This window comes from Dendrobates tinctorius, unplaced genomic scaffold, assembly GCF_039654945.1.
Source record: "Dendrobates tinctorius isolate UK_male_01 unplaced genomic scaffold, ASM3965494v1 ptg000309l, whole genome shotgun sequence".
Lineage (NCBI taxonomy): Eukaryota > Metazoa > Chordata > Amphibia > Anura > Dendrobatidae > Dendrobates > Dendrobates tinctorius.
The window spans coordinates 810,097-830,080 of record NW_027361976.1 but is presented as its reverse complement, the minus strand read 5'-3'; positions in this window follow the sequence as shown (position 1 = coordinate 830,080).

The following is a 19,984-nucleotide window of genomic DNA, read 5'->3' as shown; positions in this document are numbered from 1 at the left end:
CTAGAGGATAAGTGAGATTTTGAATTTCTGCAGACACTTGTGGACACTGGACACTTTTGGATTGTGTGAGGCCCACTGAATATCTGAGCGCTATGTCACAGGCTCGATGGCACAGCTGTGACCAAAGTGACTAGAGTATAAGTGAGATTTTGAATTTCTGCTCACACTAGTGGACACTGGACACTTTTGGATTGTGTGAGGCCCACTGAATATCTGAGCACTATGTCACAGGCTCGATGGCACAGCTGTGACCAAAGTGACTAGAGGATAAGTGAGATTTTGAATTTCTGCAGACACTTGTGGACACTGGACACTTTTGGATTGTGTGAAGCCCACTGAATATCTGAGCGCTATGTCACAGGCTCGATGGCACAGCTGTGACCAAAGTGACTAGAGGATAAGTGAGATTTTGAATTTCTGCAGACACTTGTGGACACTGGACACTTTTGGATTGTGTGAGGCCCACTGAATATCTGAGCGCTATGTCACAGGCTCGATGGCACAGCTGTGACCAAAGTGACTAGAGGATAAGTGAGATTTTGAATTTCTGCAGACACTTGTGGACACTGGACACTTTTGGATTGTGTGAGGCCCACTGAATATCTGAGCGCTATGTCACAGGCTCGATGGCACAGCTGTGACCAAAGTGACTAGAGGATAAGTGAGATTTTGAATTTCTGCAGACACTTGTGGACACTGGACACTTTTGGATTGTGTGAGGCCCACTGAATATCTGAGCGCTATGTCACAGGCTCGATGGCACAGCTGTGACCAAAGTGACTAGAGGATAAGTGAGATTTTGAATTTCTGCAGACACTTGTGGACACTGGACACTTTTGGATTGTGTGAGGCCCAATGAATATTTGAGCGCTATGTCACAGGCTCGATGGCACAGCTGTGACCAAAGTGACTAGAGGATAAGTGAGATTTTGAATTTCTGCAGACACTTGTGGACACTGGACACTTTTGGATTGTGTGAGGCCCACTGAATATCTGAGTGCTATGTCACAGGCTCGATGGCACAGCTGTGACCAAAGTGACTAGAGGATAAGTGAGATTTTGAATTTCTGCAGACACTTGTGGACACTGGACACTTTTGGATTGTGTGAGGCCCACTGAATATCTGAGCGCTATGTCACAGGCTCGATGGCACAGCTGTGACCAAAGTGACTAGAGGATAAGTGAGATTTTGAATTTCTGCAGACACTTGTGGACACTGGACACTTTTGGATTGTGTGAGGCCCACTGAATATCTGAGCGCTATGTCACAGGCTCGATGGCACAGCTGTGACCAAAGTGACTAGAGGATAAGTGAGATTTTGAATTTCTGCAGACACTTGTGGACACTGGACACTTTTGGATTGTGTGAGGCCCACTGAATATCTGAGCGCTATGTCACAGGCTCGATGGCACAGCTGTGACCAAAGTGACTAGAGGATAAGTGAGATTTTGAATTTCTGCAGACACTTGTGGACACTGGACACTTTTGGATTGTGTGAGGCCCACTGAATATCTGAGCGCTATGTCACAGGCTCAATGGCACAGCTGTGACCAAAGTGACTAGAGGATAAGTGAGATTTTGAATTTCTGCAGACACTTGTGAACACTGGACACTTTTGGATTGTGTGAGGCCCACTAAATATCTGAGCGCTATGTCACAGGCTCGATGGCACAGCTGTGACCAAAGTGACTAGAGGATAAGTGAGATTTTGAATTTCTGCTCACACTAGTGGACACTGGACACTTTTGGATTGTGTGAGGCCCACTGAATATCTGAGCGCTATGTCACAGGCTCGATGGCACAGCTGTGACCAAAGTGACTAGAGGATAAGTGAGATTTTGAATTTCTGCTCACACTAGTGGACACTGGACACTTTTGGATTGTGTGAGGCCCACTGAATATCTGAGCGCTATGTCACAGGCTCGATGGCACAGCTGTGACCAAAGTGACTAGAGGATAAGTGAGATTTTGAATTTCTGCAGACACTTGTGGACACTGGACACTTTTGGATTGTGTGAGGCCCACTGAATATCTGAGCGCTATGTCACAGGCTCGATGGCACAGTTGTGACCAAAGTGACTAGAGGATAAGTGAGATTTTGAATTTCTGCAGACACTTGAGAACACTGGACACTTTTGGATTGTGTGAGGCCCACTGAATATCTGAGCGCTATGTCACAGGCTCGATGGCACAGCTGTGACCAAAGTGACTAGAGGATAAGTGAGATTTTGAATTTCTGCAGACACTTGTGGACACTGGACACTTTTGGATTGTGTGAGGCCCACTGAATATCTGAGCGCTATGTCACAGGCTCGATGGCACAGCTGTGACCAAAGTGACTAGAGGATAAGTGAGATTTTGAATTTCTGCTCACGCTAGTGGACACTGGACACTTTTGGATTGTGTGAGGCCCACTGAATATCTGAGCACCATGTCACAGGCTCGATGGCACAGCTGTGACCAAAGTGACTAGAGGATAAGTGAGATTTTGAATTTCTGCAGACACTTGTGGACACTGGACACTTTTGGATTGTGTGAAGCCCACTGAATATCTGAGCGCTATGTCACAGGCTCGATGGCACAGCTGTGACCAAAGTGACTAGAGGATAAGTGAGATTTTGAATTTCTGCAGACACTTGTGGACACTGGACACTTTTGGATTGTGTGAGGCCCACTGAATATCTGAGCGCTATGTCACAGGCTCGATGGCACAGCTATGACCAAAGTGACTAGAGGATAAGTGAGATTTTGAATTTCTGCAGACACTTGTGGACACTGGACACTTTTGGATTGTGTGAGGCCCACTGAATATCTGAGCGCTATGTCACAGGCTCGATGGCACATCTGTGACCAAAGTGACTAGAGGATAAGTGAGATTTTGAATTTCTGCAGACACTTGTGGACACTGGACACTTTTGGATTGTGTGAGGCCCACTGAATATCTGAGCGCTATGTCACAGGCTCGATGGCACAGCTGTGACCAAAGTGACTAGAGGATAAGTGAGATTTTGAATTTCTGCAGACACTTGTGGACACTGGACACTTTTGGATTGTGTGAGGCCCACTGAATATCTGAGCGCTATGTCACAGGCTCGATGGCACAGCTGTGACCAAAGTGACTAGAGGATAAGTGAGATTTTGAATTTCTGCAGACACTGGACTTTTGGATTGTGTGAGGTCCACTGAATATCTGAGTGCTATGTCACAGGCTCGATGGCACAGCTGTGACCAAAGTGACTAGAGGATAAGGGAGATTTTGAATTTCTGCAGACACTTGTGGACACTGGACACTTTTGGATTGTGTGAGGCCCACTGAATATCACAGCGCTATGTCACAGGCAGAAATTGGCTAGTGTATCACAAACTACAAGGTGTATGTAGAATTGGGCAGAGTAGGAATCTCCCTAGAGTGCAGGTCTGTAAGAACGGAACATGTCCTCGACTTATTCTCACAGAGTGACACAGATAGCTTCACTGTGGCTGTGATAACAGCCGTTACACGGTACTGTGTGAGGAGCGTACACCGCTGTATGGTGTGAAAAAATGCACGCTCAGTACCTCAGCAGGACAAAAAAAAAAAATTGGGATTGCTTTTAAAAAAGCAGTTTGCAGCTCAGTATCTCAGCAGGACAAAAAAAAAAAATTGGGATTGCTTTTAAAAAAGCAGTTTGCAGAGCAGTGGGTAAACAGCAATGCAGCTGTCAGGAAGCCTTAGAAGGCAGCCCAACAACCAACACCACTGATACACCACAATATAGCCTCCCCTTGCACTGCACACACAGTGACTGGTGTGTTGTACAGGCACAATCGCTAGCAGCAGAAGCAGTTTTTTTTTCTTCTTCCCTGCCTAACACTCTCCCTACAGAATCAGCAGCAACCTCTCCCTATGCTAAGATCGGCAGAAGTAAGATGGTGGTCGGCGTGCACGCCCTTTTATACCCCCTGTGACGCCCACCAAAGCAAGCCAATCACTTGCATGCCCTTCTGAAAGATGGTGGTGACCCGTGCCTATGTCATCACGTTGCCCACAGTGTCCGTGGATCCTGATTGGCTGAAAAAGAGCGCAAAACAAACTTTTGAAACGCGACTTTGGCGCGTAAGTCGACGACCTCGTGGCCGACCTCATCCTAGGGTCGGGTTTCGTTTCATAAAACCCGACTTTGCCAAAAGTCGGCGACTTTTGAAATTTTTCGACCTGTTTCGCTCAACTCTACCTGTCACTATTTCGAGCTTTTCAGCACCTTCTTAGACTGGGTAGTACGTCACGAAACAGGCAGCAATTCAACAATCCACTACCTCGAAGACTTTTTTTTCGTCGGACCTAGGGAATCTAAACTTCTTTTCTTCTTCAAAAGTTTACATTTATTTCTAGACATTTCGGTGTCCCACTATCGCCGGAGAAAACGATCGGTGCGTGTAACGTTCTCCCTCTCCTCGGTATTGAAATAGACACAAATGAAATGATTTTTCGTTTACCAGCGGATAAATTGGAAAAAACACTCCAAATGATTAAAAGTTTCCTCATTGAAAAGAAAGTCACCCTCCTGCAAATGCAGTCCTTACTAGGTTTACTCAACTTTGCTTGTCGACTTATGCCCGTTAGCAGAGCTTTCTCACACAGGTTATCATTAGCTACAAATGGCATTGCCCAGCCGGGCCACAGAATCAGAATTAATTGCTCAATGAAAGCGGATTTGGCCGTCTGGAAAACATTTTTGGAAATCTACAATAGGCATACATGTGTCATGTCTCAGGAAACGCTAAACAGCGCCCTTGGTCTACTGGTGGGTGCGGATCTCACAAATGGTTTTGTCGCAATCTACTGCAACCAATGGTGCAAAGGCAGATGGTCGGTCCAGTGGACCTCTGCCAACTGGGGCCGCAACCCTGTTTTGTGGGAGATATTGCCATATTTACATCAGTCGAACTATGGGGTGACAAACTAAACAAATGCTATTATGCATTAGACACATCTGGTGCCGAGACAGAGTGACGTCTACTGTGGATGATAAGATGGTTAACTCGCTGTTGTCTTCCGAATGGCAGGCCTTCAAAGTCTTCCTTCCCAGCGCAGAACCAACGGGCCTACTATGTCCTCCCTCCCTCTGGGACACAGTGGCCAATCACTGATGCCCTTGATCCGCGCCTCAGTGACACCAGCTACCCGGCAGGTTTATGGTAAGGCATGGGAAGAGTGTTGCTCGCTAATTAAAGGGAGGCCAGTCGATACGTGTGATCAGGAGAGATGCGACGTGGTGGTAGAACTCCTGAATCAGCTCAAGAGTAGAGGCGCGTCGGGTACATTAGCGCATCTTCATTTATCGGGAGTAGCCTTTTTCTTTCAGCTAGTGGGATGGGCCGATGTAGCTAAGTATTTTTTCATAAAGCAAGCCGTTAAAGGCTGGAAAAGGCTCCAACCTAGTCAGGAATGTCGTCGCCCCGTTTCTTTAAGTCTGTTGCATGATATTATAACAATACCTAAAACGGTATGCAAGTCACAATACGAGTCAGCCCTAATATCTGCAGCGTTTGCAATCGCATTCTTCGGGGCACTGCGAATTAGTGAACTAGTGCCGCATTCTAAAACAGCATCTATAGGCGGGTTAATAGATGAGGATCTCGCAATATGCAGCAACGCTCTGCGCATTAGAGTGCGGAAATCAAAATGTGACCCCACCGGTAGAGGGTCGTGGGTCCTGGTCAAGGCCCTAGACGGCCCCATATGCCCGGTCAAAATAGTCAGACACTACACAGCTATTAGGCACAAAAGTAGATTTTTCCTCTCACACACCGAGGTTCCCACTTACTAAATATCAATTTCACACAATTTTTAAGAAATGTATACAAGCTGTCGGTGTAGACCACAAAGAATACGGGACGCATTCTTTTAGAATCGGAGCGGCCACTGAAGCAGCTAGGGCCGGTGTAGCAGAAGCTGTAGTAAACAGAGATTGGGACATTGGAAATCCGCATGCTTTGCAAGATACATAAGACCAGACCTGCTATAACACATCTTGTTTCTTACAGGAGGTCATAAGCCCACAGTTTGGGTAATGGGACATTCTTTTATTTATTGGGCGTGCAAAAGAGCCGAGATTCGCCCTGGTGGAAAGAATTTTTACTTCCCACAAATTGAGGTCAACTGGAGAGGCATCAGAGGGCTCCTGTGGGATCAGATGTTCCCGAGTTGGTTAAAATTTCTAAAATGGCAAACGGGCCACTGATATTGGTGTTACATGCTGGTGGTAATGATTAGTGCAAGACAACAGGTGCGGAGCTCTTCACGACAATGAAAACTGACATAAAGCGGGCTGTTTGCTTTATACCAGATATGGTGGTGGTGTGGTCCGATATAATATCACGAACGGTCTGGCACGGAGCTAAAGACCCTAAAGCCATCGACAAGTCAAGGAGAAGGATAAACGTAAAGATGGCAACGTTTGTCAAAGAGAACTGCGGCATCGTGGTTCACCACCACAACCTGGAAGAAGACATCTCACTCTTCCTGAGACCGGACGGCGTTCATCTAACAGATATCGGGCTAGATATGTTTTTAACTAATTTGCAGGACGGGGTTGAACAGGCCTTAATGATGTTGTGTGGGGGTCGGAGTCCTGTGTAGGTCATACACATGATCCTCCATGGCGGTTAGTGTAGAGGGGGGGCAAGGTTCGTAACCTCTCATCAGCCGACGTGCCCAGCCATTGCGGGCTTACAGCTTTGAGTCCATTGCGAATTGTACTTGCCTCTCTCTGCTTATTAATAAACTGTGACCGACCTGTTCAACCCATCCATGCTTGTCAGTGTTTTGTTATTACGGGATTGGTGGGAGGCGGGAAGGCACTCCTTACGACACACAGGTCTCTGCAGTCTGGCAGGCACTGTACTGAATAAGGATCATGCCTCTGACTGTAGAGCCCCCATGGATTTGATGATAAGCGAACTCCGTGCAGTGCCTCCCCCCTCCCACTACTCCCCCCAGGTGATGCCATAATTAGGACGCCCCACTGACCAACGGAAAGAGTGGAAGGGGCGTCCGGCCACACCCTCAGGGATTAAATTCAGGTGCTGGGATGGGAGTCTTTCTCTTTCCTCTCCGGCTGATATCTAGGAGCTTTTTTCCCACCCTCCCTCCCTTATAGATTAGCAGATGTGCGGCGCAAATGTTGTTTAAAATGTATATTAAGAAAAAAAAAATTATATATATATTTGATTTTGTGCAAATTCATGTTATCTTTTTATTCTGTCACAGCAGTTAGTGTAGAGGGGGGCAAGGTTCGTAACCTCTCACCAGCCGACGTGCCCAGCGGTCGCGGGCTTACAGCTTTGAGTCCATTGCGAATTGTACTTGCCTCTCTCTGCTTATTAATAAACTGTGACCGACCTGTTCAACCCATCCATGCTTGTCGGTGTTTTGTTATTACGGGATTGGTGGGAGGCAGGAAGGCACTGCTTACGACACACAGGTCTCTGCAGTCTTAACTATAGAGTTATTTTACTCAGCTTCTATATATAATGTGCATAAGGTTGTAACATCAACTGTACCTGCAAGGTGTATTGACTATGGTATGCTATTTATATGGTTAAAAGGTCTTTTTCTCTAGGTCATAATTATTCTTTGTGGAGTGTTATAGCTATGAGATTTTGGTTCTATTCCGAACCCAATGACTTCTGTATGTCACATGTGTGACGGATTTTAATGTTTTTAACTGTTTATGTGCTTGTCTCATGTGTCTTAATAAAGATTGTTAATTTTTTGGTGCTGAAATCCTGCCTTAGGTGATCCCCTTTTTTGGCCCATTCCTTTCCTTCTTTCTTTACAGTGTTATACATTTGTATGGGTCGGGTTTAGATCCCTTGTCAGTGGTGCCCCTGTGCGTTTTTTTTTATGCTTCTTCTCCTGACATCACGCCTGCCTTTTTAGAAAACACCAGCAATTGTCTAAATGCTGTGTCTAACATCAGGTCCTCACTATATCTGAAACTGAACCTGTCAAAGAATGAACTCCTTGTGTTTCCTCCCTCCACTAAGGCTAGTTTCACATTAGCGTTTTTTTGCGCAGCGCATCGTGCGCATAAAAAACGCAAAGAAAAACGCAAAACAAATGTGCGTTTTTTTTTCTTCATGCGCACGCTGATGCGTCAAAATAACGCAGTGTTACTTGCGTTTTACATGCGTTTTTGCATGCGGTTGCGTTTTTTATGCGCATGCGTTTTTAGGTGTGACATTTCACAATAGCAAAATCTTTGACCACCAATGGGTCACCAGTGGGCGTGTTTCATTGGAATGTTTTATAGACCCTGTACTGCTGAATTCATCAGATTTTGCTGCTGTTTCCGGTGTCAAGATGGACTTGCGTCTGGATAATTTCCGCTTCAAGCTGGATCTTGACATTGCGCTGTCTCAGGCGTATGTCTTTTGTTGCCAGCAAGAAAGGGAGAGGGAGAGACAGCAGAGACGGCAGCGGCGTAGGTTTTGGAGGCATCCAATCATCGAACTCCGGCCAAGCCGTGGAGCATATCACACGCTGTACAGCGAGCTACAGGAAAACCCGGAGAAATTTGCTGACTATACACGGATGTCCCAGGAAAGCTTCCTTGACTTGCTGGGTATGGTTGAAGGAAACATCCGGAGAAGGGACACTCAGCTCCGGCGTGCCATTCCTCCCGAAGAAAGGCTCCTTGTCACCTTACGGTATGTATGTTGTTATGTTTGCATAATTTTTTTGGCTTTTTATTTTTTTTTTTTTTTGGTCCAAAAAATTAGGTTTTTTTTGGCTATTGATTTTTAACATTATTTTTGTGAAATTGCTTTTTTGCATAATGGTTTTTCTTCTGGCATGTACTAATCCCAAGCCTTTATAAAATGTTTTTTTGCTATGTTGTATTAAAAAAACATGCAAAATAGTTAGGCCATGTACTTTTTTATTTTCAGTGTTTTTAGTAATACCCAAGACAGAAATATAATTATTTTTTCTTTTTATGTTTGGCAGGTTCCTGGCAACTGGAGAGAGTCTTTCATCCCTGCATTTCCAGTACCGGCTGGGAATCTCAACTTTATCTGGGATTGTTGCCGACACCTGCAGGGCTCTGTGGGATGTTCTGTGTCCGGAGTTTCTGCCATTGCCCACTGCCGAAAAGTGGCTTCAAATATCGGAGAAATTCTGGGCAGTCTGCAATTTCCCGAACTGCCTAGGAGCGGTGGACGGGAAGCACATCCGCATCACAAAACCCGCAAGAAGTGGCTCCGAGTACTACAACTACAAGAAGTACTTTTCCACAGTCCTAATGGCCATTGCGGATGCAGACTGCCGGTTTGTGGCGGTGGACATAGGGGCATTCGGACGGGGCAACGATTCACAGACTTTTAAGAACTCTGATATGGGCTGGAGGTTGTACGGCAACCATTTCAATTTTCCACTGGCACGGCCTCTTCCCCAAACCCAAACTCCACCACTGCCATTTGTAGTGGTTGGGGATGAGGCATTTCAGATGTGCCCAAACCTGCTGAAGCCGTACTCCAGACGTGACTTGGACCACCGCAAGAAAATTTTCAACTACAGGCTTACGAGGGCTCGCAGGACTGTAGAGTGCGCCTTTGGCATTCTAGTGTCCAGATGGCGAATTCTCAGCACCGCCATCAATCTCAAAATGGAAACAGTTGATGAGGTCGTGAAGGCATGCGTGGTTCTCCACAATTTTGTTATGGCAAAGGAGCGGCCGAACTTTGACATGGATGAGCCTGCTGCCAACCCTTTGCCAGATTTTACTCAGCACCCTCTTCGGTCCTCAGTCGAAGTTGCCCAAATGAGGGACCAATTTGCGGACTACTTTTTATCCGATGTTGGTCGTGTAGCATGGCAGGATCAAATGGTTTAATAGTTTTGTTGTTTGTTAAAAATAAAATACATGGTTTTTTATACCTGTACCCAGTGTACTGTGTCTTAATAAACTCCACTACTCATCTGCCCAGGTTAAATTGAAGAAAGGGAAACCACCATAAAAAAAAAAAATATATATATATATATAAATATTTATATATATATATATAAATATATATATATAAATATAAATATATATTTATATAAATATATATTATATATTTATATATTTATATATATATATATATATATATATATATAAATATATTTATATATATATATATTTATATAAATATATTTATATATATATAAATATATATCTATATAAATATATATATATAAATATATATATATAAATATATAAATATATATATATAAATATATAAATATATAATATATATTTATATAAATATATATTTATATTTATATATATATATTTATATAGATATATATTTATATATATATAAATATATTTATATAAATATATATATATATAAATATATTTATATATATATAAATATATATATATAAATATATATATATATATATATATATATATCTATATATATATATATATATATATTTATATAAATATATATCTATATAAATATATATATATAAATATAAATATATATTTATATAAATATATATTATATATTTATATATTTATATATATATATTTATATATTTATATATATATTTATATATATATATATTTATATATTTATATATATATATTTATATATTTATATATATATATATTTATATATATATATATATATATATTTTTATATATATATATATATATATATATATAAATTTTTTTTTTTTTTGGTGGTTTCCCTTTCTTTACTTTCTACCGGATGGTCAGCCATCCAACTCTGAAAGGGATACTATATTTCATTTTTGTTTTATTTATATATATATATATATATATATATATATATATATATATATATAAAAAAAAAAAAAGAAATATAGTATCCCTTTCAGAGTTGGATGGCTGACCATCCGGTATAAAGTAAAGAAAAACAAACCATAGTGTAGGGCGCAGTGTGTGCAGGCGGCGAAAGACACAATAACCAAACATTATTTTGAAAAAAAAATATAACATTTATTTAAATTATTTTTTAGTTGCTGGAAACTGGGGGGTGTGGAGGGATGAGGAACGGCTTTGGGTGGAGTAAGGGGTTCTAGGGGAAGGAGGAACCAAAGAAGTGGGGGAAGGGAGCTGAGGCAAGGAAAGTTGTGAAGTGGGAGGTGAGGGAGGAGGGAGGGTAAGAGTCCTCCTCTTTGTTTTTTTAGGACGGTGGCCCGTCGTCTTCCTGCTGTCCTCGCTTGAGCCTGAGGACTGGCTAGACCCCGGGGACCGCCTTGAGCCTCTGGACCGCCTTGAGCCTCTGGACTGCCTTGAGCCTCTGGACTGCCTTGAGCCTCTGGAACGCCTGGAGGCTGGGGACTGGCTGGAGCTGGGGGACCGCCTGGCACTTGTTGACCGCCTGCCAGGATCTTGTTCCAGCTGTGGCATGCTGGAGGTGGTGGATGTCCTGGCAGGGGCCGTAAATATTGAATGCGGGTCCCCCAGCTGATGCTGCTCCGAGGTGGTGGTGGTGGTGGTGGTGGCGGTCCATGCAGGCGTGGTGGCTGTGGCGGTCCATACCGGGGTGGTCCTCCCGCTGGTGGTGGTGGTTGCGGCGCTCAAGGCAGGGGTGGTGACGACGGGCCATCCAGTGGTGGTGGCGGCAGCAGTGGTGGGCCAGGCAGGAGCAGCGCTTGGCATGGTGTTGGCGGGTAAGTGTCCAGCTGCACTCGGACTTGGGGCGGTATATTGGTGTCCGGCGAGGCTTGGAAGTGTGGTGGCTGTGCAGTGATATGCAGCAGAAGTAGGTAATGCTGTAAAACGAGTCAGTGGTGGCACCGGTGGAAATGCCACCACTGACTGCTGCATAATCCTACTCTGCTGCATAGCCTGCATAAAAGCATTGTTGCAGGCCTGCATGACAGTCAACTGGAGGTCAGGGGTAAGGTGTTCCGCCGTGTCCCGAGCTATTTGGGTATAAAAATGATGCGCTGGTCTGGCGAGGTCGACTTCCAGGCGCTCAAGGCGACCCTCGATAGACTTGTAGCGTTGGTCCAAAAGGAGGAAACCACTCTCAAGTCTATCGGAGAGTGCCTTGAGGCTACTCTGAAAGACCGAGCTCAATTCAACGAACTCGGGCATGAGAGGCCTGTCCAAGGTCCTCTGCCGCTGCTGGCGGGAAGTGCCCGCAAAACCAGTGGCAGAGACCTGGGACAGGGGAACACCTGAGCGACCAGCTTCCTGGTCTCCAGATGACTGTGGTGCAGACCTGCAAGGTGCTTCCTCGCTGATGGATGGCTGGGAGGGGTCCGGGGCAGCTTGATGAAGGACCGCTTCGGGACCAGGTTGCAGGGTGCTGCTCCAGGTGCTGTGAAAAGAAAAGAAAGAAATTACTACCATAAATTAACAATCGCCAACTCCTGTGGAATAGAAAAGCACAGAATAAAACACAATACAACTAGAAAATACTTACGTTCGGGAGGCAAGGACCGGTCTTAAAAATGCCAAGGCACGATGGTATCGGTACTTCGTGCCGGTCCTTGCCGCAGCACCACTGCGAACCTTATTCTCCTGACGGATATCCCTGTTGAAGCGGTCCTTCATCGAGCGCCAACGGGTTCTGACTTTGTTCACTGTGATGGAAAAAAAAAAAAAAAGAAAAAAAGTAAGACTATGCACTGGAGGCTGTGATCATCCAACTGTGTGTGATGATAGAAACTCCATGGAGTTAATAGCATCACACACAGTTGGGTGATCCCGGCCAAGATCACTGCTGCATCACACTGCATTTAAATACTTACGAAAATCCTTGCGGACCCGGGGAGAGGCGTTGTCCCAGCCATCCATCAGCGATGCGGCCACCTCGTTCCAGAGCCGCCGGATCACCACGTTGTCCGAGTGCAGTTGGTGACGGGTGTCCCACAACGGGACTCGCTCCTGGACTAGACGGATGAGCTCGTCGTTGTCCAGGGCGAGGTCCTCCTCCCGCTGTGGAGCCTAGAAAAGAAAGACAAACATTAATCTTTGAAAGATTTTTAAAAAAAAAATATCGATAACTAGCTGAAGAGCCCGGCGCTGCCCGGGCATAGTAACTAACTGTGGTTAGTTATATAAATTTAAAATTATCCTCCATCCCATAGTCCCGTGCCCATATTCCATCATACATATCCTCCATCCCATAGTCCTGTGCCCATATACCCATCATACATATTCGCCATCCCATATGCCTGTGCCCATATACCCATCATACATATTCGCCATCCCATAGTCCCGTGCCCATATACCATCATACATATCCTCCATCCCATGCCCATATACCCATCATATATATCCTCCATCCCATAGTCCCGTGCCCATATTCCATCATACATATCCTCCATCCCATAGTCCTGTGCCCATATACCCATCATACATATTCGCCATCTCATATGCCTGTGCCCATATACACATGATACATGTTCGCCATCCCATAGTCCCGTGCCCATATACCATCATACATATCCTCCATCCCATGCCCATATACCCATCATATATATCCTCCATCCCATAGTCCCGTGCCCATATTCCATCATACATATCCTCCATCCCATAGTCCTGTGCCCATATACCCATCATACATATTCGCCATCTCATATGCCTGTGCCCATATACACATGATACATGTTCGCCATCCCATAGTCCCGTGCCCATATACCATCATACATATCCTCTATCCCATGCCCATATACCCATCATATATATCCTCCATCCCATAGTCCCGTGCCCATATACCCAAACAAACAAACATACACACACACACACACAAACACACACACACACACATACACACTTTGAGCCCTAGATATTGATAAACAATCCATGAAAAAATTATTTGTTTTAAATGGAAATAAATGGAAAAAAAACAACAAACATCGAAAAAAACAACCATGAAAATTTAAAAAAAAAAAACTAAAAAATACCAAAAAAAAAAAAAAAAAAAAAAACCAGACTAGAAAATAAGTAAAAAAAAAAAAAAAACAGTCCGTCTGTACTTACATCACGTCTACCCGCCCGCACTTGGCCTTGCTGCTCCTGCCGTTCCTCCGGTGGTGGTGGCGTGATGGAGGATGAGCTCTGAAAATTAAACCAAAAAAATTAATCACATGTGTTTATTTTTTCAAATCCATACGGAAGCATAGTACTCACTTCTTCTGCCTCTTGCCCTGTCCCGGGGACATATTCTTCACCAGATGAAGACATGCTGCAATAAAAAAAAAAAGAGACATAAGTACATAGAAATGTATTGAAATTTCAGCCAGACATTAGGTTTTTCATACTTACATTGGTGCAGCTTGTGCTGTGTGTCCACTAGTGAGCAATCCTTAAAGTATTGTGGAATCCCAGTGCCCACACCATTTTATCACCTTGGTTCAATTTTTTTTTTTTACTGTCTAGACCAAATTTCAGTCATGTTTATGTAAAAAACGCATGCGCATAAAAACGCAAGACCATGCGCAAGTATTGCGCTCCCATAGGCTCCAATGTGGTGTTTTTGCGCATTCCGTGCGCAATCCGTGCGCATGCGTTGTTTTAACGAGACAGGGCGGAACCAAAAATGCAACATGTTGCGTCTGACGCGCCTGGCGCAAAAGACAAAAAAACGCATGCGCACGAAAGCGCAAATATGCGCAAGACCATGCGCACATCATGTAAAATATAGGTGCGCAGTGCGCATGCGCACTGGTGCGCCCGATGCGCTGCGCACAAAAGCGCTAATGTGAAACCAGCCTTATGCACCTATGCCCGACATTGCCATTTCTGAGTGTGGTTCCACTATTACTCCCCAGGAACATGCCGCTATCTTGGGGTCATACTTGACTCTGAGCTTTCATTCGCTCCCCACATCCGATCACTGGCTCGCTCTTGTTATCTGCACCTCAAAAACATTTCTAGAATTCGACCTTTTCTTACTTTCGACTCCGCAAAAATTCTTACTGTTTCTCTTATTCATTCTCGTCTGGACTACTGTAACTCTCTTCTGATTGGTCTCCCTCTTACCAAACTCTCCCCCCCTCCAATCTGTCTTGAATGCTGCAGCTAGGATCATATTCCTCGCCAATCGTTACACCGATGCCTCTACCTTGTGCCAGTCATTACACTGGCTACCTATCCACTCCAGAATCCAGTACAAACTTATTACCCTCATCCACAAAGCACTCCACGGCTCAGCACCACCCTACATCTTCTCCCTCATCTCAGTCTACCACCCTATCCGTGCCCTCCGTTCTGCTAATGACCTGAGGTTAGCATCCTCAATAATCAGAACCTCCCACTCCCATCTCCAAGACTATACACGTGCTGCGCCAATTCTTTGGAATGCACTTCCCAGGTCAATACGATTATTACCCAATCCCTACAATTTTAAGCGTGCCCTAAAAACGCATTTATTCAGACTGGCCTACCGCCTCAACACATTAACCTAACTATCCCTGTGTGGCACAGTCAAAAGTTTTACCATAAATTTATTAGCCCTCTGTGTCTGTACTGTTACACACTTAACATTATGGCTGGTCCGAACAATGAAGGCAACTGTTACCACCCACCTTTCGTGTCTACCTTTTTTTTTACCTCATAGATTGTAAGCTTGCAAGCAGGGCCCTTATTCCTCTTGGTATCTGTTATGATCTATGTGGTTATTGTCATGCTGTAATGTCTATCGTCTGTACAAGCCCTCTCTGAAATGTAAAGTGCTGCGGAATATGTCGGCGCTATAGAAATAAAATTATTATTATTGCAGTATTATTATTAAATCTTACATAGCGGTATTATTGGAAATACAGGTCATGTAGTAAATCTTGATTTCCTGTAGTCCCCTTGCTTTGATTGTGGGATATTATTACTGTAGGGGATAACTAAAGGATATTATTTTTGAGGGTACTGTTTTCAGTCTGGGGGAGGAGAGGTCCTGTTACTATGCAGGGCGACACGGTCGCTTTTTTCCTTCATCTGGCGTAGTATAGTGGTTGGGGAAAAATTAGGGAATGTGCTGTATATAAATAACTGTTATTTTCTACAGAGATGGGTCCTGGCTGGAAGAAGTGATTGCAGTCTGAACTGGATGTAGAAGAAAAGAGAATTCGAAGGACTTCAACTTGAGACGTCACCAATGAGTCAGGGTGTTACCTGTACATTTACACTATATACTGTATACTATATACAGAGCTCCTGTGTATAATGTCACTAGTGATCACTGAATTACCAGTACACTGACACTACATACAGAGCTCTTATGTATAATGTCACTGGTGATTCTTGCATTACGTGTACACTGACACAATACACTGTATGTTGTATAAAGAGCTCCTGTGTATATTGATCATTTCCAAAATTGAAAAATAAATAAAAATATATCTAAAATTGTATTGGATATTTTAGCAAATGTTAAATAAGTTACAGTTGTGTAAAGCCCGGCCAAAAGAGTCTACCTTGTCATGGTGGCGGATTAAAAAATCTTTTGGTCAAAACAAAAGCTGCTGGATATGTATGTGATCTGGTGATGGGAACTGTTAATGTGTGATTGGTGAGGAATTTTTCCAAGAGAGGGTGGTGGGACTGTGTAAGGTTCGAGGGGTGGAGGCGGGGCTAGGATGGAGCCTGGGCAGAGTTTCAAGGAGGCCCAGGAAATTTTACCAGTAAGGGGCCCCGAAGTGGCAGCCGTGCTGAAAGACAAGTGCAATTTAATGCAGGGAGTCTGTATTTTACACCTTTTCCAAGCTGGAGGTCAGTTTGATAAGCGACTTAGAGAACAGCCAAATCATCTCTCGATGGCACTGTAAAATGATATCACCTGGGAATCACCTCGGACCACCATATAAGGTGGCCTAATGGTGACTCTTGCTGGCTACGCCCAGTGTAAATGTCCCTCCTGCCACATTTTAGATATGCTATTGCTGATAACCACATTTTTTCACTACAGAACATAGTACATAGATCAGAAGGTGAACGTTCGACAGATTTCCAGTTCAATTGGAAAAAAAATAAACAAAAAACTAATTTCAAAATTGATTACAGCAGCACATCCCAAAAAGTTAAGAGAGGGTTAACAAAAGGTTGAACGCGTAAGTGCTACTAATGAAAAATATCCGGAGGGTCAATTTTTAACTTTGTCACATGATTGTTCATAAAAAGGGCTTATTAGAGAGGCAGAGTTTCTCAGAATGAAAGATGGACAGAGGTTGACCAATCTGTAAAAATCTGCATCAAAACATTGTGGAAAAGTTTCAGAAAAATGTTGTTCAACATAAAGTTTTCACTCCAGTGTTTTTTTACTTTATTTCAGAGCTGGAGTCTTGCCACTTATGCATGCCATATCCCTCCTTCTATTATTATTCTTTACCACTCGCCATCTTCAGCTTTTCATGGTGCTGTTTCGGCCTGCGTCGCCATCTTTTTACTGCAACTTTGACTGTCTGGAAGTCAGAGGTAACGATCACAAGTTCCCACTATATGTCAATGACAACCTCGTTCTGGCCTCATTCTTGCTCACACAGACTAAGGCTACGTCCCCACGGTCAGTAATCGGCAGCGCTTTGGGCGCAGCACATGCCCGCTGCGTCCAAAGTGCTGCCAGATTTTGAACTCAGGTGCTTCTGCATGTATCCATTGAACCGTGCGGAATCACTTCGTCCAACACATTTTGTATGGGTGAGATTTATCTTGCAGAGACTCATGTCTCCACAAGATAAATCGACATGTTGCGGTCTGGAAAGACGAGCCGCATGTCCGTTTCCGCAGTGAAGCCACGGGTGTCAGAGCACACATAGTGGGCATGCGATTTCTTGAAATCCCGTCCACTTTGCTGTAACAGCTGGCCGCTGCGAGTTGGACTCTGTAGATGTTCGCAGCGTCCAACCTGCAGCGTTTACTGACTGTGGGGACATACCCTTACATTGAGTTGTGACTTCTGGTTAACCCAGCAAACACTGGAGAGTTGTGGCAGGTCATAAACTGCTGGAAACTGACTGGAGTGGCACCGAGAAAAGATGAAGATGATTGCTGCTGGTAAGTATAAGGCTAGGGGAAGGAAACTTACATTAGTGATATCACTCCAGAAATGCAACAAAAAATACTGAAGTGTGCTTTAAGTGGTGAATAAAATTAAGAAGTTTATATCAAAAGAATATATGTAGGTTTGTGTTACCATATACTGAGACTCGTAATATCATTGGTATAGTGTGAGGCAGTGACCGGTGTCATATGCGAGGGTTGCTATGTGTCCCACAGGATGAGGACGGAGTCCTATTAGACCCGCTGGAGTGCCTTGTGTTCACAGCAGGACGTCTGTGAATCACAAGCCAGAGATAAAAGTGAGCATGGACCTGGTCAGGTTATTTGGCCAAGGCATTATTCAGTAAAAACCCGGTATAGGCTTTTATTTTTGGAGCGATCTGCAGGATGGTAGTGGGGCGTATCGCTCCACTCCAGAGTTCAGGTCTTACAAGTGGCCATGGCCACAAATTCTTGTTTAAACCCTGCAGTATAGGGTTTTGGGTGTGTCAGTGTTGGTCTTGGAAGCAGACCAAGCAGGAAGCTTGTGTAGAGCCCTTTCTGTGTGAGGCAACACAGAGCCAGTGGAGCCTAAAGCCTAGCACCTCAGCGTACACGGCGGTGCCATCGCTCACGACAGCGGACCTGGACTGTATGTGATTTTCTCGGCTGCGATCCGGAGGATACAGCATCCTGTTAACTGTGTGAGTTTTTTATTTTTGGACGTTAAAACACATTTTGTTTTGGACTTGCTTGGGTCATCACTGCAGAGCGTGGACACTGCTGCACTACAATAGCCAAGTCATCATTTTTACATATGTCTTAAAAAATGTGTTCTCTGTTCACATATAATGAAGATTTTGCTGACACATAACAAGGACATATTGCCTCTAATGCTTTTCTTTTCCATTACGTAGTCTGCTTCTTCCACACTGTGTGCTCTGTCATTTTTATGCCACCACCTCATTATTATGGAACCCTGACTGAAGTTAATAGCTGGCACTTATAGCTTGGCAAAGTAATTCCATTAACTTTAACTTCATCTGCTTAAACCAAGTCTTAAAAGGAAGAAAAGCACAAGATTAGATGCAAAGTACTGACATATTCACACTATAGGAAGCAAAGAATACGTAGACTAACAGATGTCACAGTGAACGGTTTTATCTCTATGAATAGGGGGAAAGTAGCCACAAGGTAATAATAATGGATATTGGGCGACATCTGTGAATTAATTACTAAATGCAAAAAAAATACTAGAAAATTAGTAGAAAAGCTGGCTGCTATAATGAGCAGCAGTAAAAACAAAACAAAGACAAATATTCTGATTTATTGTAAAAAATATAAAATCTTCACCATATTTTCTATTTTTCTTTTTAATGTACCTATCATCCTGTTCTTTGAGTAAAGTAGCATCAGCATGTCCTGTTCTGCCAGAGTATAATTTTTGAGACACAAGGACAAGCAATGCTTAATCCGAGGCCTTGAGGCCTTTACCAGTTCAGCTGGTACCTAATGTTCTATTACGGGTGACTTGAAATCATATCTGACACAGCAGGAAAATAGATTTCCCACTACCTGGTAGTTAAAGATGCCCTGTTATCACTAGAGTTGAGCGACTTTTGCTTTTTTAGGGTCGCGTTTCGTTTCGTGAAACCCGACTTTTCCAAAAGTCGGGTCGAGCAAGATCGTCCGATTCTAGGGAAAAGTCGGGGTCGTCCCGAAACACGAAACCCAATGTAAGTCAATGGGGAATAAAAGTCGGCAGTGAGAGGAGGACAGGAAACACACCTACAGTGCCCATTTGAATGCCAAAAGCATCAATTCTTCTTACTTAAGCTTGTCAACCTTAATTAACTTCATAATACAAGTTACGCACTGAAAAATGAGGGTTATTTGGCTAAATTTGTGGGGGGGGGAGGGCTGGCTGCAGGTTTTCATGTGCCCTGGGCGAAAGAGCGCCCCTTTAACACATACCACAACTCATCATGCTCCGATACGG